This window comes from Schistocerca piceifrons, chromosome 6 (genome assembly GCF_021461385.2).
Source record: "Schistocerca piceifrons isolate TAMUIC-IGC-003096 chromosome 6, iqSchPice1.1, whole genome shotgun sequence".
NCBI classification, from domain to species: domain Eukaryota; kingdom Metazoa; phylum Arthropoda; class Insecta; order Orthoptera; family Acrididae; genus Schistocerca; species Schistocerca piceifrons.
In genome coordinates, this window is record NC_060143.1 from 424,510,925 (window position 1) to 424,538,852 (window position 27,928).

Below are 27,928 nucleotides of genomic sequence, written 5' to 3' on the forward strand. Positions count from 1 at the left end.
CAGCGCTCGGATTATTTTTGCTTCGAAACAGAATGTGTTGACGATTCTTGCCGTTTGTGGCTCAGATAGGCAAACAATTACGGAATTGGTTCCTTGTCTGTTGGAAAAAGTTTTAAAGCTTTTGATGCTTAATTGTCAGGTCTACGGTTTTTCCTTCAGCTATGGATGTGGTGGCTTATTTGGTACTTTAAATAATGTAGGTATTGCATTCCACACAATTTTCCTACGTTCCAAATTCACTGATGTGAGGCACCTTGACGGTCTAGTCTTCTAGTGTCGTCGTAACTGCTGTCTGCTTCACATCTCCTGTGCAGCAAGCTACGTATATTTAAGTATTAACTGTGTTTTTCTTACTTGTCACTTCTTTTTCTGTGTGTTTATGCTTTTAGGAAGCTTTAATTTTCGAGTACTAGTAATAGTGTTCCATAGATTTCGTGTTTGTTTTGAATACAGTCTAGAGACAGTTAGTACTTATATTCATTGTTTCCAACAAGAAGTGTCTAGTAACCACAGGTTATTCGGCTATCAGCCCCCTTTAGTGAATTATCACTCTAGTTAAAAGTTGATTATTTAACTCTCTACAGTAAATTGTTGATTTCTTAGTGGATTTGATATGTGGCTGCTGTGTACGGACGCAGGAGGAGCTGGCCACTGTTCGCGAACAGCTGAACATGCTGATGGCCACGGTCAGCCGTCTTCAGGCTGCTGCCTCGGAGTGTAGCGGCAGTGGGCAGTCTGGTGCGTCGCATGTTACACCCCAGGTGTCCCTGCTGTCGAGACATCTTCGCGGGTACCGGGCGCGGTGGGGCCACCTTCTTTCCAAAGGGAGTGGCGGGTTCAACGGCGTTCGCGGCGCACGAGGCGGAGGGTCAATGTGGAGGCTGGCCGTGTGGCATCGTCCGCTCCGCCTGTGAGTGGACATGTGGCCGCTCCTTCAGCAAGGTCCGAGCAGGCACAAGGGAGAAGGGGTTTATTAGTGATTGGGAGCTCCAATGTTAGGCGAGTGACGGAGCCCCTTAGGGAAATAGCGGAAAGTCGGGGAAGAAGGCCAGTGTTCACTCTGTCTGCTTGCCAGGGGGGGGGGGTCTCATCCGAGATGTGGAGGAGGCCCTGCCGGCGGCGATAGAGAGCACCGGGTGCACCCGACTGCAATTTGTTGCTCATGTCAGCACCAGTGACTCCTGCAATCTGGGTTCAGAGGTCATCCTCAGTTCATATAGGTGGTTGGCAGAGTTGGTGAAGGCGGAAAGCCTCGATCGCGGGGTGGAATCTGAGCTAACTATTTGTAGTGTCGTTCCCAGAACCGATCGCGGTCCTCTGGTTTGGAACCGAGTGGACGGCTTAAACCAGAGGCTCAGACGATTCTGCGGAGATCTGGGGTGCAAATTTCTCGACCTCCGTTATCGGGTGGAGAAATGTAGAGTCCCCCTGAATAGGTCAGGCGTGCACTACACGCAGGAAGCGGCTACAAGTGTAGCGGAGTACGTGCTGAGTGCACATGTGGGTTTTTTAGGTTAGAGAATTCCCTCCCTAGGCCCGACAAGACGCCTCCTGAGACGCGTCAAGGTAGCAGCAGGCAAAAAGCAACAGGGAATGACAATATTATTGTGCTAATAGTAAACTGCAGGAGCGTCTATAGAAAGGTCCCAGAACTGCTCTCATTAATAAACGGTCACAATGCCCACACAGTACTATGGACGGAAAGCTGCCTGAAGTCAGTTGCAAACAGTAATGAAATTCTAAACTCAGATTGGAATGTTTACCGCAAGACAAACTGGACAGTGAAGGGGGAGGCGTGTTTATAGCGATAAAAAGTGCAATAGTATCGAAGGAAATTGACGGAGATCCGAAATGTGAAACAATTTGGGTGAGGGTCACGATTAAAACAGGCTCAAACTTGGTAATTGGATGTTTCTATAGGACCCCTGGCTCAGCAGCTGTTGTGGCAGAGCACCTGAAGGAAAATTTGGAAAATATTTCGAGTAGTTTTCCCGACCATGTTATAGTTCTCGGTGGAGATTTTAATTTGTCAGATATAGACTGGGAGACTCAAACGTTTATAACGGGTGGCAGGGACAAAGAATCCAGTGAAATTTTTTAAAAGTGCATTATCTGAAAACTACCTTGAGCAGTTAAACAGAGAACCGACTCGTGGCGATAACATAATAGACCTTCTGGTGACAAACAGACCCAAACTATTTGAAACAGTTAATGCAGAACAGGGAATCAGCGATAATAAAGCGGTTACAGCAACGATGATTTCAGCCGTAAATAGAAATATTAAAAAAGGCAGGATCATTTTTCTGTTAAAGCAGATTTCAGAGTACTTGACGGCTCAACACGAAAATCTTATCTCAAGTACAGATAGTGTTGAGGATCAGTGGACAAAGTTCAAAACCATCGTACAATATGCATTAGATGAATATGTGCCAAACAAGATCGTAAGAGACGGAAAAGAGCCACCGTGGTACAACAACCGAGTTAGAAAACTGCTACGGAAGCAAAGGGAACTTCACAGGAAACATAAACATAGCCAAAGCCTTTCAGAGAAACAAAAATTACACGAAGAGAAATGCAGTGTGAGGAGGGCTATGCGAGAAGCGTTCAACGAATTCGAAAGTAATGTTCTATGTACTGACTTGGGAGAAAATCCTAAGATTCTGGTCTTATGTCAAAGCGGTAGGTGGATCAAAACAAAATGTCCAGACACTTTGTGACTAAAATGATAGTGAAACAGAGGATGACACACTAAATGCCGAAATACTAAAAGTCTTTTTTCAAAGCTGTCTCACAGAGGAAGACTGCGCTGTAGTTCCTTCTCTAGATTGTCGCACAGATGACAAAATGGTAGACGTCGAAACAGATGACAGAGGGATAGAAAAACAATTAAAACCTCTCAGTGGAGGAAAGACCGCTGGACCTGATGGGATACCAGTTCGATTTTACACAGAGTACGCGAAAGAACTTGCCCCCTTCTTGCAGCGGTGTACCGTATGTCTCTAGAAGAGTGTAGCGTTCCAAAAGATTGGAACAGGGCACAGGTCATCCCCGTTTTCAAGAAGGAACATCGAACAGATGTGCAGAACTATGGACATATATCTCTAACGTCGATAAGTTGTAGAATTTTGGAACATGTATTATGTTCGAGTATAATGACTTTTCTGGAGACTAGAAATCTACTCTGTAGGAATCAGCATGGGTTTCGAAAATGACGATCGTGTGAAACACAGCTCGCGCTATTCGTCCACGAGACTCAGAGGGCCATAGACACGGGTTCCCAGGTAGATGCCTTGTTTCTTGACTTCCGCAAGGTGTTTGATACAGTTCCCCACAGTCGTTTAATGAACAAAGTAAGAGCATATGGACTATCAGACCAATTGTGTGATTGGATTGAACAGTTCCTAGATAACAGAACGCAGGATGTCATTCTCAATTGAGAGAAGCCTTCCGAAATAAGAGTGATTTCAGGTGTGCCGCAGGGGACTGTCGTAGGGCCGTTGCTATTCACAATACGTATAAATGAGCTAGTGGATAACATCGGAAGTTCACTGAGGATTTTTGCGAATGATACTGTAGTATATAGAGAGGTTGTAACAATGGAAAATTGTACTGAAATGCAGGAGGATCTGCAATGAATTGACGCATGGTGCAGATAATGGCAATTGAATCTCAATGTAGACAAGTGTAATGTGCTGTGAATACATAGAAAGAAAGGTCCTTTATCATTTAGCTACAATATAGCAGGTCAGGAACTGGAAGAAGTTAATTCCATAAATTATCTGGGAGTAGGCATTAGGAGTGATTTAAAAGGGAATGACCGTATAAAATTAATCGTCGGTAAATCAGATGCCAAACTGAGATTCATTAGAAGAATCCTAAGGAAATGCAGTCCGAAAACAAAGGAAGTAGGTTACAGCACATTTGTTCGCCCACTACTTGAATACTGCTCACTGGTGTGGGATCCGTACCAGATGGGGTTGATAGAAGAGATAGAGAAGATCCAATGGAGAGCAGAGCGCTTCGTTACGGGGTCGTTTAGTAATCTCGAAAGCGTTACGGAGATGATAGATAAACTACAGTGGAAGACTCTGCAAGAGAGACGCTCAGTAGCTCGGTACGGGCTTTTGTTGAAGTTTCGGGAACATACCTTCACCGAGGGGTCAAGCAGCATATTCCTCCCTCCTGCGTATATCTCGCGAAGAGACCATGAGGATGAAACCAGAGAGTTTAGGGGCCACAGAGAGCCATACCGACAATATTTCTTTCCACGAACAATACGAGACAGTAATAGAAGAGAGAACCGATAGAGATACTCAAGGTATCTGTTGGTAAATAAAATGCCCAGTATTGTACAGTTTCATAATCCCAGGGTCCTTAGGAAACTAAAGAAAAGCAATTGTGGTGTTATTTTTTAGTTATTGTCGATTTTTGTAGCACTACATACGCTCCTGACTGTAAAAAAAAACTGTGTTAGAAATCTATATAAACAATACAATTCACACTCATTCGATATATTATGTAGCAGTATAGTTTTTCTGTCCACTTGGAGCGCTACTGCCGCAGTGTATAACACAAAGGAACAGCAGTGACGTGACCAGTCTGTGTTAGCACTTGTGCTATACGTATTAACTGAAGAACTCGGCTGTAAATTATGATGAGGAACATGTTCGTTACTTCGAGAAAACTTCAATAAAATATGAACCTTTTATAAAAATATCATAACCACATTACTTCAGGTACATACAATATGAGTTTCTTATTCGTTTTTCGGTCGTATACACATTCTTTCAAACATATTTACAGTGTTTATATGCGTGGTGTCTGTTCTTTCGGACATGTACGAAATAACGGACAACATTTGTATGATTCAGCAACCAAATATATGGAACGAGAGAGAAATTTTCAGATCTCAGCTGTGTACAGGCATTGGCAACGGTGATGGACTGGAGCTCAGACTTGACGTTTCTCGTCTCTAGAGCCGTTGAGTTAACCACGTCGGCCATCCGAGCACGCCTCCCGTCCTGCCCAAATTCCCCTGTCCTCTCACTCAGATGTAGTGTGTGAAGGATGCTTCCTGCTTTGAACAACTAGTGAAAGAGCAACGGATATCGTCAACTTATACTATTGTTAGTTTCGATATCAAGTCTCTCTTTACCAACATGAATATAGAGGAGACCATTTTCGTCCTGCAAGAGCAGATCCCAACTGATATACAATAAAGCGCCAAAGAAACTGGTATAAGAACGCGTATTCAAATATAGAGATATGTAAACAGGCAGAATACGGCGCCGCGGTCGGCAACGCCTACATAAGAGAACTTGTGTCTGACGCAGTTGTTACATCGGTTACTGCTGTTACAATGGAGGTTATCAAGATTTAGCTGAGTTTGAACGTGGCGTTATAGCCGGCCCACGAGCGATGGGATACAGCATATCCGAGGTAGGAACGAAGTGGGGATTTTCCCGTACGACCTGTTGAAGAATGTACTGTCACTATCAGGAATTCTTCCGACATCACTGCGGCCGGAAAAAGATCCTGCAAGAACGGAACCAACGACTACTGAAGACAACCGTTCAACGTGACCGAAATGCTACTCTTCCGCAAATTGCTGCAGATTTCAATGCTGGGCGATCAACAAGTGTCATTCGACGAAACGTTATCGATATGGGTTTTCGGAATCGAAAGTCCACTCGTGTACCCTTGATGACTACGCGACACAAAGCTTTACCATCGTCTGGGCCCGTCAACACCGACATTGGACTATTGATGACTGGAAACATGTTGCCTGGTCGGACGAGTCTCGTTTCAAATTGTATCGAGCGGATGGAAATATACGGGTATGGAGACAACCTCATGAATCCATGGACCCCAACTGTCAGTGTACTCACGTAAGAAAAATATCCATCCGTTCACTGTGTACGTAAAGCCTAAGAATGGTACCAGCAATGTGCCGAAGTTGGTACATTAAAGAAAAATAAATAAGAACTGATTGAAATACTGCTTTTGCTAGGTTTTTGATCTACATAGTAAGTGAGAAACTTGTCAAAATACCCTACTGATGAAATAGATTATGCCACTGATTTTTCGAGAAGTCGATTAGCGCATACGTCGAGAAAGTCTCCATTCGCATACGTGTTACTGAACGGTTCCTTCTCCTTGAAAAGGCTTTTAATATACTTTTTGCACCTAACCACCGTCTCGTTTGTGCTTTACAGTGTTACCCTCTTGAACACTGAGACATTTACATTTCAATTCTCCGAAAATTATTTTGATTTCGATATATGCAGCTCGTGATCTCGCGGTAGCGTTCTCGCTTCCCAAGCACGGGGTCCCGGGTTCGATTCCCGGTGGGGTCAGGGATTTTCATCTGCCTCCAGGTGACTGGGTCTTGTGTCGTCTTCTTCATCATCATCATTCATCCCCATTACGGTCGTAGGAAGGCAATGGCAAACCACCTCCACTAGGACCTTGCTTAGTACGGCGGTGCGGGTCTCCCGCATCGTTCCCCTATGCTCTGCTACCTTCTGTCAAGGAGTATGGGACTTCATTATCATATGCTGAACCTGTTTTTCCGTCGACCATTTCCACTTCAATTTCTCCAAACATTTCCAGCTGCCGTTTCTCTTTAGCTTCCTTGCGTTTTCTACTGAATTAATTTATAAGTGACTTACACAGATGACCAAAATATTATGAACACTGCCCAAGTAGATGAAGCACGGTGAAATTACGAGTAGGTGATAAGGTGTTGGACGTCCACGTCTCGTCACAGAACGTGGACGCCGGAGGCTAGTCTGTGAAGATAGGAGTCGACCTGTGGCAAATGTGATGGCAGAATACAACGCTGGACTAGGCAGAAGTGTTTCAGAGCGCGCTGTCCGGGGCAAATTGTTGATCATGGGGCTCAACAGCAGACAACGCGTAAGTGTTCCCATGTTGACCCAGTGACATCGTCAGTTACGATTGCCGTGGATACAGGATCACCTAAATTGGGCCGTGGATCAATGGAAACGTGACCCAGTGACATCGTCAGTTACGATTGCCGTGGATACAGGATCACCTAAATTGGGCCGTGGATCAATGGCAACGTGACCCAGTGCCATCGTCAGTTACGAATGCAGTGGATACAGGATCACCTAAATTGGGCCGTGGATCATTGGAAACGTGATCCAGTGACATCGTCAGTTACGATTGCCGTGGATACAGGATCACCTAAATTGGGCCGTGGATCAATGGAAACGTGACCCAGTGACGTCGTCAGTTACGATTGCCGTGGATACAGGATCACCTAAATTGGGCCGTGGATCAATGGAAACGTGACCCAGTGACATCGTCAGTTACGATTGCCGTGGATACAGGATCACCTAAATTGGGCCGTGGATCAATGGAAACGTGACCCAGTGACATCGTCAGTTACGATTGCCGTGGATACAGGATCACCTAAATTGGGCCGTGGATCAATGGAAACGTGACCCAGTGACATCGTCAGTTACGAATGCAGTGGATACAGGATCACCTAAATTGGGCCGTGGATCATTGGAAACGTGACCCAGTGACATCGTCAGTTACGATTGCCGTGGATACAGGATCACCTAAATTGGGCCGTGGATCAATGGAAACGTGACCCAGTGACATCGTCAGTTACGATTGCCGTGGATACAGGATCACCTAAATTGGGCCGTGGATCAATGGAAACGTGACCAGAAACGTGACCCAGTGACAACGTCAGTTACGATTGCCGTGGATACAGGATCACCTAAATTGGGCCATGGATCAATGGAAACGTGACCCAGTGACATCGTCAGTTACGATTGCAGTGGATACAGGATCACCTAAATTGGGCCGTGGATCAATGGAAACGTGACCCAGTGAGATCGTCAGTTACGAATGCAATGGATACAGGATCATCTAAATTGGGCCATGGATCAATGGAAACGTGACCCAGTGACATCGTCAGTTACGATTGCTGTGGATACAGGATCACCTAAATTGGGCCGTGGATCAATGGAAACGTGACCCAGTGAGATCGTCAGTTACGAATGCAGTGGCTACAGGATCATCTAAATTGGGCCGTGGATCAATGGAAACGTGACCCAGTGACATCGTCAGTTACGATTGCCGTGGATACAGGATCACCTAAATTGGGCCGTGGATCAATGGAAACGTGACCCAGTGACATCGTCAGTTACGATTGCCGTGGATACAGGATCACCTAAATTGGGCCGTGGATCAATGGAAACGTGACCCAGTGACATCATCAGTTACGATTGCCGTGGATACAGGATCACCTAAATTGGGCCGTGGATCAATGGAAACGTGACCCAGTGACATCGTCAGTTACGATTGCCGTGGATACAGGATCACCTAAATTGGGCCGTGGATCAATGGAAACGTGACCCAGTGACATCGTCAGTTACGATTGCCGTGGATACAGGATCACCTAAATTGGGCCGTGGATCAATGGAAACGTGACCCAGTGACATCGTCAGTTACGATTGCCGTGGATACAGTATTACCTAAATTGGGCCGTGGATCAATGGAAACGTGACCCAGTGCCATCGTCAGTTACGAATGCAGTGGATACAGGATAACCTAAATTGGGCCGTGGATCATTGGAAACGTGACCCAGTGACATCGTCAGTTACGATTGCCGTGGATACAGGATCACCTAAATTGGGCCGTGGATCAATGGAAACGTGACCCAGTGACATCGTCAGTTACGATTGCCGTGGATACAGGATCACCTAAATTGGGCCGTGGATCAATGGAAACGTGACCCAGTGACATCGTCAGTTACGATTGCCGTGGATACAGGATCATCTAAATTGGGCCGTGGATCAGTGAAAACGTGACCCAGTGACATCGTCAGTTACGATTGCCGTGGATACAGGATCACCTAAATTGGGCCGTGGATCAATGGAAACGTGACCCAGTGACATCGTCAGTTACGATTGCCGTGGATACAGAATCACCTAAATTGGGTCGTGGATCAATTGAAACGTGACCCAGTGACATCGTCAGTTACGATTGCCGTGGATACAGGATCACCTAAATTGGGCCGTGGATCAATGGAAACGTGACCCAGTGAGATCGTCAGTTACGAATGCAGTGGATACAGGATCATCTAAATTGGGCGGTGGATCAATGGAAACGTGTCACCTGGTTGTGTGAATCACATCTATTGTTAAACCACGTCGATGGTCGTATCCAGATATGCTGTCAGAGAATAACTGCTCGACATGTGCACCATCCCATGAACGTGGCGGCAGTATCATTCTCTGAGGTACATTAACTTCGGCTTCCGTGGTATCTGTGGTAGTAATTGAAGGCATCATGACACCTATGAACTACGTGAACCTGGAACCCTCCATGCTTGATTCTTTCCCCGACGGAAATGCCATCTTCCAGCAGGACAACTGTCTGCGTCATAAGGCCAGAATAGTGGTACAGTGTTCCGAGAAGCATTATTATGAACTCAAATGGATGTATTGGCCATGAAACTCGGCGACTGAACACATTGGGGACAATACCCGACGCAAGCTCCGTGCCCAAAAACCAACGACCCGTAATTTACGGTATTTAGTTCCCTAGGTATTAGGTGTTACATATCTCCCGAAACCTACCAGGGACCTGTAGAATCCACGCCACAAAGAATCACTTTTATATTCCCTTCCACAGATGGGCCAGCCGGCAATTAAGCCCGTGGTAACAATGTTTTGGTCCATCAATTTGTTACCAGACAGGTGTACTAATACCATTAAGAGTGGAACATAATAGCGTATGAAAACAACTAATGAAGTGGTATGTGAAGTAGCCACCTGAAAAACATCATATTAGCTCCTTAAAAGCATTCTGCCCAACTACATCTCGCTTCGTGCTCCATGAGAACGAATTCCTGTCCCTACTACGACACTGCAGGACTGCAGGACACTATGTATCGCATCTTAGAGAACAATTATTATAATTACTACATCTCAAACAGAAAACTGAGAGGCATCAATGATTCTCATTAATTCTAGAATCAACCGAAGACCCCAAACGTTGCTTTCTCTTTACATTTCCGTTAAGTTTCGGAAGGTACAGTAACAAACATTTGGAGTGTGTTAAGTCTTGTGGGAAATACATTCAGTTCAGTAGCGATGGCTTGCAAGGTCCAAAATCCAAATTCCATTTTTCGTTTTTCATCACCAGTCTGTCGACAATACGTTCCACTTTTTCTGAGGTATGTTATTAACTTTTTTGTATTTCATACATTTAATGTGAGTGAGAAACATGCTCACTGCACAACCACCAACCTGTGCTTTCTCCCTTTAGCCTTCGTGTGCCATGCGCGCATGACATACTTATCGCTCGGTTGTCGATACTATCTCCCCTGTTTATGTCTCTGCCCCATTGCTGGGAAAATGGAGGATACCAGCCTGTTTTGAGTGTTATTCAAACCACTTGCGAACGATTGTGGTGCAATGACATGGCTCGTTGTCATTCATAAAAATTCCATCCATGAATGGCTGCAAATGGTCTCCAGGAATTCTAGCATAATCATTTCCAGTCAATGATCGGTTCAGTTAGACCAGAGGACCCGTTCCATTCCATTGAAACACAGCCAACACCATTACGCAGGTACCACCAGCTTTCACGGTATGGTGTAGACTACTTCGATCGAAGGCTTCGTGGGATCGGCGTCACACTCTAACTCTTCCATCAGTTCTTACCATCTGAAATCAGGACTCATCTGACCAGCCTACGGTTTTCCAGTCTTCTATGGTCCAAACGATATGGTCACGAGCACAGGAGAGGTGCTGTAGGCGATGTGGCGCTGTTAGCAAAGGCACTCGCGTCGATTCTCTGCTGCCACAGCCCATTAACTCCAAATTTCGACGCACTGTCGTAACGGATACGTTCGCCACATGTCCCAAATTAATTTCTGCAGTTATTTCACACAGAGCTGCTTGTCTGTTAACACTGACAACTCTACACAAACGGAGCTGCTCTCATTCGTTAAGTAAGGCCGTCGACCACTATGTTGTCCATCATGAGACAACATTTGGTATTCTCGGCACACTCTTGAGACTATGGATATCGGAATATTGGATTCCTTAACCATTTCGGAAATGGAATGTCCCATGTGTGTAGCTAAAATTACCATTCCACGTTCAAAGTCTGCTAATATTGTCGTGCGGTCAACACATCTTTTCACATAAATCACCTTAGTAGAAATGACAGTTCCACCAATACACTGCCCAATTTGTACGTTGAGTGTGAGATACTACCGCTATCTATAAATGTGCGTATCACCATTCCGTGACTTTTGTTACGTCAGTGTATTGTGGACTTGATGGTGAGTCCTTTCTGCAACGGGCAGCAATATTTTCTTAACTGACGTGTAATCCACTACATTACTGTTTCAATCGAATCTAACCGGTATTTGTGGCCGATCCTCTGATATTCTGTTGTGAGTGAAGGCCTTTGTTTTATTTCTCTGCCAGGCTGTGGTTATCTGATTTCTTGAAATCATATCATGATCGACGAACGTGCATTTTAATTTCGATTTCGATTCCTGCTTATCGCATTACTGCTTAGTGTTATTTTCTTGATTCTGTTTGCAAGCCCCTACTTACCGTTAAAATTTTTCTAGAAGCCAATCTTGTTTTATTTATTGTTAAATTTTATTTTATTAGAGTACAAATTAGCTTTACTTTCGTTTGAGTTTTGCACGACATACTAGCCATTATATATTACCATGTTTATTGACTTCAAGAAGAAACCAGGAAAGCGGCTTCACTGTATACGTCGGTTGTCTTGTGGCTCAAGGGACTTCACTGTATACGTCAGTTGTCTTGTGGCTTTTATTGTATCGGTTTTGGTGATGTAAATTCCTGCCACATCTGGGAAAAGATATCTGTTTCTGTAAGACAGACTTACTTGTTATTAGCTGTTGGCCGAACTAGCCACCTGTGTAAGGTAAGATAAGAGAAACTAGAGCTCGTATGGAGGCATATAGACTGTCATTTTTCCCTCGCTCTATTTGCGAGTGGAACAGGTCAGGAAATGACTACTAGTGGTACAACGTACCACGTACACGTGCCCCGTATGATGGCTTATGGAGTGTGTACGTAGATGTGGATGTAGATATATTATGATTTGTTCACCGCTTCTGTCCACTGAGCTTAGCTAATCCCTTCCGCATATTCAACCGGCTACTGCCGTTGTTCGCTTGTTAACTACACTATTGGCCATTAAAATTGCTACACCAAGAAGAAATTGGACAAATGTATTATACTAGAACTGACATGTGATTACATTTTCACGCAATTTGGGTGCATAGATCCTGAGAAATCAGTACCCAGAACAACCACCTCTGGCCGTAATAACGGCCTTGATACGCCTGGGTATTGAGTCAAACAGAGCTTGATTGGCATGTACAGGTACAGCTGCCCACGCAGCTTCAACACGATACCGCAGTTCATCAAGAGTAGTGACTGGCGTATTGTGACGAGCCATTTGCTTGGCCACCATTGACCAGACGTTTTCAATTGGTGAGAGATCTGGAGAATATGCTGGTCAGGGTAGCAGTCGAACATTTTCTGATCCAGAAAGGCCTGTACAGGACCTGCAACATGCAGTCGTGCATTATCCTTCTGAAATGTAGCGTTTCGCAGGGATCGAATGAAGGGTAGAGCCACGGGTCGTAACACATCTGAAATGTAACGTCCACTGTTCAAAGTGCCGTCAATGCGAACAAGAGGTGACCGAGACGTGTAACCAGTGGCACCCCATACCATCACGCCGGGTGATACGCCTTTATCGTTCAGCCTTAAGCCGCCTATGTAGTTGCTCTGTGTGGTTATTTGTTTGATCAACCGAAGCTCTTCACCTATAATTGTTTACTAATGAGCAACGCATTATAGTACTTAACAATTCTTGCTGCAACTGCTTACTACTTTAAATCATTTTTATAAAAACAGGAAGGCGATTTTACTTTGGTCCAGCAACTGTGGTTAACTTTTTTTTTTAAAAAAAATTCTTTTTCACAAACAAATATCTTAAAAAAGATTTTCACCTTGCACTATTACATTTTAGGGATTCATGTACTGATGTTGTGAGGTTTGGGTTTAAATGCCTTATTTAATAGTCATTTTTTAGTAATTGTAAAGTGTCCTAAAGTTTTCTGGAAATAAATTACTGTCTATGTATATACAGTTTTGTTAACCAACACCTTACTACTACCCATCCAGCTCCCTACCAGAGCAAGTTTATGTCTGAGTGACAGTTTCTGAACCAGTGACAGAATACAATACTTCTGCTAGGGACTGTGCATCTTTTTTTTAGTGTAGAAAATGTCAAAAGGTGAATAGTCATAGATCGGAGAGGTATTTTGGGGCTATCCCGTTTTATGAAAGCCCATCTGCAATATGAGCTGGCTATCCAGGGTGAGAAAATGGAGGTCAACATTGAAGAGCTGGAACAGTGTTTATGGGGCACATTGGGCAGCGGTATTATCATTTCACCTAATACCATGAGCGAAGTAAATTACGTCTGTACATTTTGAGGCACCTTCTTACAGGTCTGCAAGCCAACTCTGAATTGAATTGTTGCGGTGTAGTGTCGCCACCAACACCCAGTTGTTTAGAATCGTGTTTCAGCTTAGTCACTACGTAATCGTGTGCAAGACCTCACCTTAATAAACACAGACCCGAAACACCAGACTGCAATGAAGAACTAAACTATTATGTCATTCCCTTGCAACTCGAGAATAGTTTGCTCAATTGGTAAGAAAATGTGGGTTGGGATGACAGTTCTGTGCCTGAGCAGGCCGATCAGCAACAATTATCCGAGTCCGCTGCATGTCATCAACTCTTCTGACTGATATGATGTGGCCCACCACCAATTCCTCTCTCGTGCCAACCTTTTAATCTCAAGAGTAGCAATTTCCATCTACGTCCTCAATTATTTTCTGAATATATTCCTTTCTCCGTCTTCTACTGCAATTTCTATCCCCTACAGCTCGCTTAGTGCCACAGAGGTCATTCCTGGATGTCTTAACAGATGTGCTATTATCCTTTCCCTTCTTTTTTCAGTGTTTTCCGTATATTTCTTTCCTCGCCTAATTTTCATCGTTCTTCTGTAGCTTCGATTCTCTTCTGTTCCGGTTTTCCCACAGTCGATGTCTCGCTACCGTACAATGCTGTGCCACAAATGTACGTTCTCAAAAAAGTGATCATCAATTCTGATATTAAGTTTCTCATGTCCTCATTTCTGCTGCTTCATTACTTTCGGCTTTCTCCGATTTGCCCGCAATCCATATTCGGTACTCATTGAACTGTTCATTCCATTCAAGACATTCTGCAATTCTTCTTCATTTTCACCAAGCATACCACTGCCACAAGCGAATCTTATCAATGACATCCTTTCCACACTGAATCGTAGTCCTACTCTTGAACCGTTCTGTTATTTTCTCCATAGCTTCTTCAATATATAGATTGAACACCAGGGACGAAAGACTACGCCCCTGCCTTATACTCTTTTTAATCCGACCACTTCGTCCTTGGTCTTCAAGTCTTATTGTTTCCTCTTGGTTCTTGAATTATTGTGTATTACACGTCCTTCTCTATAACTTATCGCTATTTTTCTCAGAATTTCGAACATCTTGCATAAATGTTTATTATCGAACGCTTGTTATAGGTCGACAGATCCAATGAACATGTTTTGATTTTTCCTCAGTCTTGCTTCCATTATCAACCGCTACGTCAGAACCGCCTCTCTGTTGCCTTTACCTTTCCTAAAGAAAAATTGATCATAATCTAAAACATCATCAGTTTTCTTTTCCACTTTTCTGTATGTAATGTTTGTCAGCAACGTTTATGCATGAGCCTTTAAGCTGTTTGTGGGATGATTCTCGCACATATCGGCTCTTGCTATCTTCGGAATTGTGCGAAAGACGTTTTTCCCAAAGTCTGATGATGTATCGCCACTCTCACACATTATTCACACCAAGGTGAGTAGTCGTTTTGTTACCATTACCCATAGTGATTTTACGAAGTCCGATTGAATGTGATCCAACCCTTCTGCCATATGTGATATTAAGTCTTCCAAAGCTCCTTTAAATTCTGATTCTAATTCCGGATCCCCTTTGTCTTCTGTATCGACTCCTGTTTCTTCTTCCATTACTTTATCATACAAGTCTTTTCCGTCATAGAGGCCTTTAATGTACACTTTCCACCTATCCGCTCTCTCCGTCCGCCTGCTTAGCTGAGTGGTAGCTGCACGGTAGCTCAGCGTGTTAGGTCAGAGAGCTGGGTGGCCTCGGTAATAAACTGAGTGAAAGAATCAACAATGAACTTCCATGGATGTCATGTGACGTCCGCTACGACCAAATACAACAACAATAATGAACAAAATGCAAGAAAAAATGCCCGGCTGGCCGGCGGGACTGCCCTGTAGAACACGGGGCCGCACCGTGGCGAAATCTTGATTAAACTGAGCTACGTGGACAGGGAGAACAGAAATATTAAAATTAAAATTAAAGAAAAGTCTTAAAGTGCTTACCTCCCATGCAGTGGGCCCGTGTTCGATTTCAGACCGGGTTGGAGGTTTTCTCCGCACAGGGACTGGTTCTTGTGTTGTCCTCATCATCATTTCATCCTCATCACCGGCGCGCAAGTCGCCCAATGTGGCGTCGATTGAAATAAGACTTGCAATCGGCGGCTTAACTTCCTCGGATTGGGCCTCCTGGCCAACAATGTCACACGCCCATTTCATTCTATTTCCGCACTCTCCTCTGCATTTAACAATGGAATTCCCATTGCACTCTTAATGTTACCGCCTCTGCTTTTAATTTCACCGAGGGTTGTTTTGACTTTCCTAAATGCTCAGTTCGTCCTTCTGACAATAATTTCTTTTTCGCTTCCTTCACATTTTTAATGCAGCCATTTTGCCTTAGCCTCCTTGCATCTCCTACTTATTCCTAAGTTACTTGTATTTCTGTATTCGTGAATTTCGCTGAACTTTTTTATTGTACTTCCTTCTTCCGTTGTTCATCGGAAGTATTTCTTTTGTTATCCATTGTCTCTTCGCAGTTACCTCCCTTGTACATATAGTTTTATTTACAACTTCTGTGACTGGCCTTTTTCTAGATGGCCATTCTTCTTCAATTCTCCAATTGAATGCTTACTGAGCTATTCATTACTATAGTATCTGTAGTCTCAGAGAACTTAAAGCATGTCTTTTCATTCCTTAGTATTTCTGTATCTCACTTCCCTGCACATTGATTCTTCCCCAAGGGAAGCTAAGTAGAACAGTTTAGGAAGCTCTTGGGTTGGGTGAAATACTGAGTATGTTCTGACGGAGGTTGTTTGAGGAATATTTGTCTAATTGGTGTCGTAATGACCTAGCGAGCTGATATTTTCAACGGGTTTCGAGATATGATTAAATTTTGGTGTGTTATATCAAAGACCCCGGCATAGCGATGACAGCTTTGTGCCCTGACTTTTTTGAATGAAAAGCTTTTATTAACATATTGGAAAGGATGTGTCGAGAGGACAGGTCGCAGATTTTATTTGCTAGTAAGTCCCAAACCTTCTCTGAGTTTGATGGGTTGGTATCCAACGTCGAAAACGTCCACTTGAGTGATAATCTATTTTTAGAACGCGAAAACAAAGATCAGCCACCTGGTATGATCAACTTAATGTCAAGTCTAATAACGCGGGGGCATGTTTTCAGCGCAACCAAGAAGACCCTTGGTACAAGATTTTCCAGTACCGTAAGACAAGGGTGGGCGATACGGGCGCAGACCATTGTATAGGTCTGAACAGGTTGATAAAACGTTGTACCAAAGTCAGGGCTCTTACTAGGTCAGACTGAACGTTCCTGTGCGGTACCGTGAGACAGGAACCTGTTTGAGTGCTGTTATATTGTGGTAGTTATGTGCCATTGACTAAACGGCAATGGTACAGTAAAGTTTCTCCTATTTATAAATTATTTGAGATATATAAATTGAGTATGGTGTTTCGCACTGTGAATGGGATGTCATTACCGCTGGTGGACAAGATGCAACTGCATCATGACATTCAGGGGCTCTCTTAGCGTATTAGTATAATTCGACAGCCTGTCTCGCTGTACGTTTAACTGAACTTCTTGGTTCCCAAATCAAGTGGGGAGGGCTACATGCCGCTTCTGGGTTATAGGGTGCTGATTCAAAAGGTGATTGGAGGAACGCGTACCATTCTTGACCTTCACAATCGTTTTACTTGGTTTTCTGGCGAAAAATATTTTACCGTTCTTGACCTGAATCAAGCCTACTACCAGATTAGGTTCCCCTCGTGGAGGAGTTGAAGCCGCTTACAGCCTTTTCCGTGGATTGGAACCTCTTTGTGTACATTAAAATCCCATTCAGGTTGGCTATCGGAGCAGCCCTATTGTCGCGCCTCCTAGATTCTTTGCCGGGCAAATTAAAAACTTTATGTGTGTCTACGCGTGACTGCACAACATGGTTATTTACAGCAAAACCTTCAATGAGCAGGCAGACCATATAGGTCGTTATTCACCTGATTGCAGAAACTGCTAAGGTCAACCTGGCCCATAAAGAGATCTCATTCCTCGGTCGTCTTGTGTCTGGTAAAAGTCTGATCAAACTAAAGCTATTCATCTGTTCTCCAAGGCTAAAGGTAAAAAGAACGTAGGTAAAGACCGTGATTTTTTTCTACAAATTCATTACCAGCTTTGTACAGCTGGCTGCCCACCTTAACCAACTGCGGAGGAAGGATGAACATTTTCATTGGGGTGGTACCCACTGGACATCTTTCCATCCAGCCATACTGCTCTTGTCCTTCCTGTACCAAATTTTGATTGAGAGTTTGACTTAGAGACAGACGCCACCAATTCACGTGTCATGAACTTCCTCCAAGAGAAAGAAGGAGAGAGGCAGCCCAACGGCTACACATTCAGGTATTTATGAGTGGTAGAGAGCAAGTACTCGGTATACGAACTAGAAGCGCTAGCCATAATATTTTAATTGGAATAATTCAAGTTTTATCTTGAGCATAAACCCTCCTGCTTAGAGACGGACAACCAGTCCTTAACATTGGCGCTACCTAGGTCACAGATGATGGGGAGAATGGCCAGGTAGGTTGTGCAGTTACCCACCTTCTGTTTTAAGAGTAGGTTATCAAAAAAGAGTCTGGATAATCGTGTGGGTGATGCCCTTAGGCGAATGTTTCAATGCGAATCTGAGGCAACGGATCTCTGGCAAGGTGCATAAGAGGTGGCTTATGCGGGGACAGTTCTCAAAGAAATTCAGGGTCTGTTCGGAGGGTTAGCCTAAAAATAGGATGCTGATCATTGACTATGGAAAGTAAAATAACAGCTTAAAGAAGGAGAAGAGATGCCAAGGCATTAGCTTAATAAGGTATTGCTTTGCTCCCGAACCCGCTACGTTGAGAACTTTAAGATATACCTGCCCCAGGAGCTGATACCTCCTATTTTTAAGCACTTTAATCATGCCTCGTTTGGAAGGCACTGGGGGTAAAAAGACTGTTATGAGGATTGAAGAGCACCTCACTTAGGCGACGTTCTGAATTAATGGGCTGAAGCGCGAATGCTTGAGAGCGAAACCCACTCCCAACAACTGGTGAGGAAGCTGGACTTTGAAAGGGAGGAACACCCAAGGGACGAGGTGTTCATTATCACGGTTCTCCACCCAGTACTGAACAAGGTAATTGGTAGGTGTTGTTGGACGTCTTCTCCCGTTTTGCTTGGATACTGAACAGGCAGCTACTGTGAGTAAAGCCATTAAGAATCTTAGTCGCACTTTCTCTGTCTTTGAGACCGTGGTTAGCAACAAGCGTCAGGTTTTATACACTGTGATTTAAAAGGTTTTCCTTTACCAGTGCTATTTCTCATGTAACCACCACCTCCTACTACCCACAACTTTCCATTGCAGCGAGTGTGAACCTCAGTAATAAGTTGGCCATGATCATCTACTACGGGAAGTCACAGACGAACTGGGATGGATCTGTAGGGTGGTTTAATATTGACTTTAACATGTTTGTGCATGAGACTCTTAGGACTACTTCCTCCAAACTTACGTTCGCATTCCCTTTTAACTCGCCACTTTCCAACTTGTTGTCGATTAGCGACGAACTCCTTCTTGGAAGTCACTTGTTAGATGTTACCACGGTTTGTGGGACGGTAAAAAGTGGTCCAGATCACTTCTCCAGCGAGCTTCCTGATCCAGGACCTTTCTACCGGTAAATTACCAAGGGCCCGTATTAGTCAGTTGTAGGTCGCCACTGGGAACCAGGGCGCTCGTGAATCCTCTTATATTTGGCGGTTCTCGATCCTCTATGGGCGCTCGGTTGGGCTAAACGTATCTGGAAGACAGCTGCTTAGCCTTTGTAGTGTTATTGGCACCATTACTCCAGATGTTTAACTGTCGGTGACTATCGGAGGAAGCAAATCTGCTCAGGGAACCGTCGTGTGCCTACATTGTGAATCATATGATGATCCCTATTCTGTAAGAGGGAGCAATTTTGTTCTTAACGGACGTGTGATGCACTGCATTGTGATTAATTTCGAAGGTATCTGATATCTGTACTCGTGGACATTCCTGCGACATTCTGTTGTGAGCGAGAGCGCTCGTTTGTACTTTTTTGCCAGGCTATGTTTAGTCAATTTCCTGGACACGTATTAGCGATTTGTGGCGAACGTGTATTGTGATTTGGATTTTGATTCCTACTCATACTGAACATGTTAATGGGTAGCGCGGCTTAGCTGATTGTGCATACAAGCCCTTACTTACTGTTAAAATTCTTCTGGAAGCTACGTGTCTGGCGTAATACCTACTCAGTGCTTGGCAGCCTGGTTTTATTTATCGTGTTTTGACTTTTGTTAGAATAGTGTTTAATTATGCATGTGTGAGTGATTTACAGGACAGATTCGCCATTATTTAATACCTTGTTTATTGAATTCCGGAGTGAACCAGGAAAGATGCCTCATTGTACGCTTTAGTTGGTCTTGTGGGTTTCTTCAGATCGTTTTTGGTCATGTAAATTCCTCGTACATCTGTGGAAAATCAGCTTTGTAAGATAGCTGGCCGGCTGATTCTAGTAAATCCGCATTACTTGTTATTAGATGTTGGCCGAAATAACCACCTGTGTATTAATTATATTATGGTGTGTTTGATTGTCGCTTCTGCCCACCGGGCTTACTGAATTCTTTCTATATATTTGATCGGCCACCGTCGTTGTTCGCTTGTTTGTGTTTGCCTTACTTTGGCGTTCTGTATTTCACTTGTATATGATATCGGCCGGAGATCCATTAAATTTATAATTAGTTTCCCTACGATTTATATTTTGTGGGCAATTTACAACCAATGTTTAAGGAACTTTAGGCGTTGTACCAGTGCTTTCATCGGTCACTGCGCCGTATGGCTCATCGTGTTTATAAGCGTGGTAGCCTGACTGTCTGCCCTCAGAGGCGTGTTTGGACGTAACTTTAAGGTCCCTTAAAATAATTGCTAATGGGCATCTTGTATTCTTAAGCAAATTTCGTATAAATCCAAAAGCACTTTCACTCATTGTAAAATTCGTTAGTCTGTTATCCTCCATGTCTTAAATGTTAATGGAGTTTTTTTGAGCAGTGACATTTTCGTAATTTTTTCTGTTTTCCGTCGTTGCTTAGCTGCTTAAAAATTCGTGGAATTATGTTCCCTCTACGCAACTAATTGGAGACAGTTCGTTTATTGCCATATGCGTTTCGCTTCTTTTATTTGTGAAGCATCTTCAGTAGCTTGTAATACATGTTTCTTTTTATACATATAATAAATGTATTATGTGGTAGTTACAATACGTTACTATCTTACTAATCAACTTTTGTAGCACAACTGAAGAAAACTTACTGACACCCAACAAACTACCTGCAGACAATATTAATGAAATAACTAACCCTCAAAGCAATCACATCCCAAAATTACTTCCAGTTTGAAAAGGAATTTTACTTACAAGAAGATGGGCTTCCAGTGGGATCCCCAATATCAGAAACATTGGCAAACATATTCATCAACCACATAGGAAACAGTTTTTGATACAGTTATCACAAAGAAAGGATACGAAATTGTTTACTGGTACGGATATGTGGATGACATAGTCTGTATGAAAGACGAACCAACAGAGAAAATTGATAAACTTCATACAGACATAAACAATATACATAAAAACATTCAATTCACCATGGAAAAAGAAACACAAAAAAACGTTTCTTGGATATAACTATAAAGAGAGACAACAATAAACACACATTTGACATCTTCAGAAAGCCAACAGCCACAGGCACAATTATACATGCTTCATCCAACCACCCACCTACGACACATGTTACAAGACTAAATAACATCCCATTCAGCAAAGAAAAATATGAAAAAGAATTACAAACAATACACCTCATGGCCACAAATAATGGTTACAATACCCATATAGCACAGAAAAGTCAACAAAAAAATTAAAACACAATTAAAGAAATATGAAAACAAGCAGAGAACACAAACACCAAAGAACCCAACACAGACTACAGCACACAGGGAAACACAAAACAGTAACACCCATGACATAACTAAGAGAAGAAGATCGTATACTTTAACATTTAAACACAAAGAAACACACAAGATAGCAAATGTATTAAAGAAACAGGGATTACACACTTCTTACAGAACAAGAAACACACGCCAGTCACATTTACAAACAAAAGACAAACCAAATAAATACCAAGGAGGGGGTATATACCAGCTAGAATGCCAAGAATGTAAATCATTATATCTAGGGATGACATGAAGACACTTCAAAATTAGATATAAAGAACATATAAGAAGCTGGAAATACGAAAATGCCATTCTACCTTCACCGAAGACCTGATAAAACGTGGACATGCACCATCCAACGTGGGACGTGACATGAGAGTTATTGGAGTAAATAGTCACAACAAAATGCTCCTGACATTGCAAGAAAACTTTCACATACATAAAGCTGTTGCAATGAAAAAGAAGTTACTAAATGACCTAATCCATATATACAATAACTCTCTGATTATATTATCCACAAAAAGAATAAGAAACAGAAATCCGTAACATAACCAGAATAAGTAAGTAATTAATCTTCTTCTCTCCCCCTTTTCTCTCTCTCTGTCTGTCTCTCTCTCTCTCTCTCTCTCTCTCTCTCTCTCACACACACACACACACACACACACACACACACACACACACACACACACACACAATTTCCATTAAAATATAAAGAAGTTGTCCTCACAAAGAGCGACACATTTAGACACAACAAAATACATAAATACACGCGTACTCACACATGCACAACACACAGAACAAATAAAAATATCAAACCGCACACACGGCGCAAACTAAAGACGGGAGGTCAACACTCAGCGACAGTTGACAACACTACACACCGAAAACACTCTCATGATGAACACAAAATGTAAAATGCAAGTGATGTATGCGATGTGTTGATCAAATGTGGGTGAGACAACACCGAGAATGGGCCAACTGGAGCATGGAGCCTAATGATCACTTCTCTAGGACCACACAGAGTGGCAAACAACGCTGGAAAACGTAACACCGAACGATAATTTCACATCACGAAATTTGTGCTATAAAAGTTGATTCTAACCTTAAAAAACAAGAGAAAAACATGACAGAATGTAACATAGTACCGTATGTAACTACTACATAACAGATTAATTATATGTATTGAAAGAAACATCCTTTACAGGGCACTGAAGATTCTTCACAAATATAAGAAGCGAAACTCGTTTGTCAATAAACAAACTGCCTTCAATTAGTTGCACAGACGGAACATACCTCCACGAGTGAAATTTTGTTTACTTAAGATTGGTCATTGTCGCCGAAAGCTGGTCTTCTTATTACCTAGTGAAATTTGTGTGTAAAATGTATTACTTGAATGGGTTTCACAGTGGTAGGCATTTATCATTGGGTCTTAAGCCATTTGTGCAGTTGCTAAGCGTAGTTAGTTGTTTGATCAACTGAAATTCTTCAACTGATGGTTTGTTAACGAACAATACAATATGGCAACTTAGTACTCCACATTATTTTGATAAGAAGAGGAAGGCGAAATCAATTTGGTTTCGCCAATGTGTGCTGAACTTTTTCTCTCTTTTATAGTTATCACATTGCACCGAAGCATTTTAAATGTTTTATTTGCTGATGTGGTGAGCCTTGATCCTTGGGTTTTACTGCCTTATTTTTTTATTTTAAGTATATACAATTTTGTTGACCAGCACCTTATCACTCTCCAACCACATCCCTATGACCTCACTTTCATAAGCCGACATAATGCTACAAGCCAGCAGCTGTTAGATGTGTTCTTTTTTTTTCTTTATTGGGTTTCGATTCCCCCCATGGGGGGGGGGGGGGGAGGGCTGGCAGCAGCTTAGGGCGCCGCTCTTCAGCCTACAGGATAGTTAAAAACGTAATAAGAAGAAATAAACAATAAAAACAGGCGATAAAACCTGTGACTTTTTTGAACTGTAACGTGGCGGAAAGTTGTGGAAGTTAAAAATATAAAAACAAAGGATTGTTGATGTTAATTAAGCCACATAGTAAGCAGACAGACAATTAAAAAATACGGCGACAGCTGGTTTCTGTTCGCAAGACATAAAAATCACACCCAGCGACAGTATGGTTTCTGTTCGCAACACTGAAAAAATACGCACAAGACTTAACACGCACGGAACACAGCACTAAAGAGTAGACACGAAGACAACACCCCACAGCCTAAGGAAGATTCGGGGGGGGGGGGGGGAGGTAGAACCCGGACAGATGAGGGCGAAGAAAAGAGGGGAGGAGAGGAAAAAAAGCAAAAAGGGGGAAGCCGTTGGAGGAATAAGACACATAAAGGAGGGGGGGGGGGGCAATCAGATGTGGCCCACCTTGGCTATTTTATATACCTTGTGACGATCATATCTGACGAGTATTACCTTATCTACTACTAGGGAGGCACTCTAATAGGGTCACTAGCAACTCCACACGGGAAGTTTCTTTCTGAGAACGCAAAAATTATGTTAGGAGTTTTGTGACCCATTGTTAGGCGTACCCGCTACATTATGTGCAATGTCACACTTCTAGTCACGCGAATCCGACAACTACCTATAACTATTCACAGATAGTAGGTGGCGGCACTACAGTGGTGGGTATGTAAAGTGTATTGCGGGGATATGGAAGAAAGTGTAGCCGTTGTCATTAAGCGGAAACGGAGTGACTCACCTGACGTCCAAGTGGACATAATCACAGGCTTTCAGGCCAAGGGTGGAAGCATTTCCGAAATGGCTAAGTTTGTAAACTGTGTGCTTGCCACCGTGGTTAAGGTACACCAGGCATGGAAAAATTCCACTATCCAGAACTGGTGCCGTTGCAACGACGGTGCAACACTAGCCGTAGATGACAGGGATGAACTACGGCTTGGAAGATGTTTACGTGCGAACAGACGTGCAACTGTTGAGCAACTGACCGCCGAGATGAACCAACGGGTTATCAACAGTGTCTCCACGACAACTGTCCAGGGAAAGTTTGGTGCGTCTGGGCCTCCACAGTATGTGCCTGGTTCCTGCACCCTTGCTGACTGCTGGTCATCGGTGATTTAGGCTGGAATTTGCACGCCAATACCACAACTGTATGTGCACCGAGTGGTGATAGGTGTTCCACTCAGATGAATCATGCTCAGTCAGACAGATTACCTTTGGCGTATACGACGTGGAACATCTAAAAGCACCGGCCGCGGTGGCCGTGCGGTTCTAGGCGCTCAGTCCAGAACCGCGTGACTGCTACGGTCGCAGGTTCGAATCCTGCCTCGGGCATGGATGTGTGTGATGTCCTAAGGTTAGTTAGGTTTAAGTAGTTCTAAGTTCTAGGGGACTGATGACCACAGATGTTAAGTCCCATTGTGCTCAGAGCTATTTGAACCATCTAAAAGCAAACAACCCGCATGCCTTACGATCAGGGGCATATTTTCGTGGCATTCCCTGTATCATGTCGTCTTTCTGGAAGGGACAACGGATCAACAAAAGTATTCCTCGCTCGTTGAGGTCATGTCCATTCCTACCTACTGTTTGTGTTTCTTCGGCACGATGACATCTACTAGCAGGACAATGCAACGTATCACACAGCTCGAAGAGTACGTGCGTAGTTCGAAGAGCATCAGGATGAGTTTACCACGGCGCGTGGGATTAGCCGAGCGGTCTGAGGCGCTCCAGTCCTGGACAGTGCGGCTGGTCCTGGTGGAGGTTCGAGTCCTCCATCGGGCACGGGTGTGTGTGTGTGTTTGTCCTTAGGATAATTTAGGTTACGTAATGTGTAAGCTTAAGGACTGATGCCCTGAGCAGTTAAGTCCCATAAGATTTCACATACATTTGAAAATTTTTTTGAGTTTACCACACTTCCTTGTCCACCAAAATCGCCGGTTTTAAAACTTACCGACAATCCGTGGCATTACCTCGATCGGCCTGTTGGCGCCGCGCATCCACGACCGAGAGCCCTAGCGCAGCTGACCACGACATTGGGGTGGGAATGAGTCCACATCCCTCTCGGTACCTTCCAGGACAGCACTGACTCTCTTCCTGCACGTCTCGCAGAGATCCGCGATGCAAAAGATGATTATTCAGGCTTTTGACAGGTGATCACGTTAACGTGACTGATCTGTGTATAAATACACCGATATTAGGAGCCATCTGAAACAAGAAATCGTGATTATTAACCTTCCGCCTCTTTCCGTTCGGGATCTCAGTAACTTGTAGCGGCCTTAAGCTGGTACCATCGTTCTTACAAAATAAACTTTTCGCATTTACAATGAGATCTGTTTCGCACCTGGTTCACGTTAGGAGAGTCTTCTTTGATAATATTAAAGGCAGATTTACCTCTCATTTTCACTTTATTATAAGAACAAAACTGCACGTTCAGTCTAGTTGTAACATCCACGAAATAAATTTTAGCTGCAGTGCGGCGAGGGGGAGTTATACTTCTGACAGTTGTAAACATTATCTGTTCTACATATGAAAAAACAGTGAAAACGATGATAAATATTAATTATTTATATAATGTTTTGTGATGTGGTTGGACATATCGATGTGTGTCATGCAAAGACAATGATAATTGTAAATTCCTTTTATGACCTGCGCTTGTCTTCCTTTGTTTTTACCTTTTGTTGGATGGCTTTTGTAGGTTGCGGACGCATATCAAACGGAAGTCTGTTAAGAAATTGTAATTATTTGTTAATTATTACCTGAGAATAGAGTTCATTATTATTATAAATATGAGTGAATAATTATTTGTAACTTTAATTCCTCTCTCAGTAAGCATTATCTGTGTTAATTATTTCTTTCCGCTGCAAGGAGCGCAGCAATTGATGATAGCGATTTGTATCTCGTTTTTGTCTGTGTTTTCCTTAGGAAAAAATCAAATGTTTGCTTGATGAAGGCTAAATAGTGCACAATATGAAAGTAAAGTTTAATAAGGATTTCAAATACTTATCCTATTTGCTCTAACAATACAAAGTCTCTATCAATTGTCTGTCGCCATCTTAACAATTATCTCAGCGGCAAATTCAAATTACGCTACTCTGCAGACATAAATGCGGAACGTAATAGAAATGTGTAAAAATAAATGTGCACCGGTGGTCCCGAACTCATTTTAATGAAAATACTTCGAATCAGATTGGTTCTTTAAATGGTTGGTTCAAACGGCTCTGAGCACTATGAGACTTAGCTTCTGAGGTCATCAGTCGCCTAGAACTTAGAACTAATTAAACCTAACTAACCTAAGGACATCACACACATCCATGCCCGAGGCAGGATTCGAACCTGCGACCGTAGCAGTCCCGCGGTTCCGGACTGAGCGCCTGGAACCGCTAGACCACCGCGGCCGGCGGTTCTTTAAAAACAGTGCTCATGGCACGATCCTTATAACAAACTTTTCTAGCTGATGTATGGAGCCGAAATTAATTAAGCACGAGTTGCGAAGAATAATGTTTCAGGTAACATACATCAATGTTGTGCGCGGCTGATATTCGGTGGTTTTAATGATCATTTTGCTGAAGATAGCTGTTTCCATCATAATCAATAGTTGTATAGAATCTGTTGTATGAACTGTGATTTAGTGACACGTACATAACTTACAGACAACACTTTAACACGACGTTAACTTGGAGTTCTTTAGCAACTTGACCAAATCTTTAGCCAGGAGAAAAATTATTTAGTAATTACTCAATGTAATAAAATAAGATTATCATTTTCATTTAAAAGTTAGTTAAATACCAAACCACTGAATAACACAGCGAACGCCACATAGTTTTTTTTTTAAATTTTTATTTGACGTCTTGTAGGAAGTTACTTTTCTTCAGATTATTTAAATTACCTCCAACATGTCATACATGAGAGTTATACAGAAGCTTCTGGAACTAAACTACTCCGCCGAAAACAAGCCTGCCTCGCTCACGCCCGCTGTTATCCTCAGTGCAAAGTCTCTGCGCTTCACAAGTGCGCCGTGGCGGTAGCGGTTTAATTTCTGTGGCTCTTTGTAGCAGCACAATGGCGTCACAGTCCGACTATCTCGGTGCGGAGATAAGTTTCTAAGGAAGGAAAAGAGAAACTTGTAAAGTACGTGGAGGGGAGAGTTCAACCATTACAACTTTCGCATTTGTGTTTGCTCACAAACGTTAACTCGGATTACAGTCGCTCCCGTGCGCACCCACGCTGCGATGGGTGGAGCCGCCACCGGTTGTCTTGTGGAGGCTAAATGTCAACCGCAGTGTGAAAGCGGAAATTACGAGGAAGGTACGCAGCAGCAGAAGTAAAGCCTTAAAATCTGCCTACTGTGCCGTGAGAGAGAGCTGAGTCTTGGGCGTCAGTTTACTATCGAGTG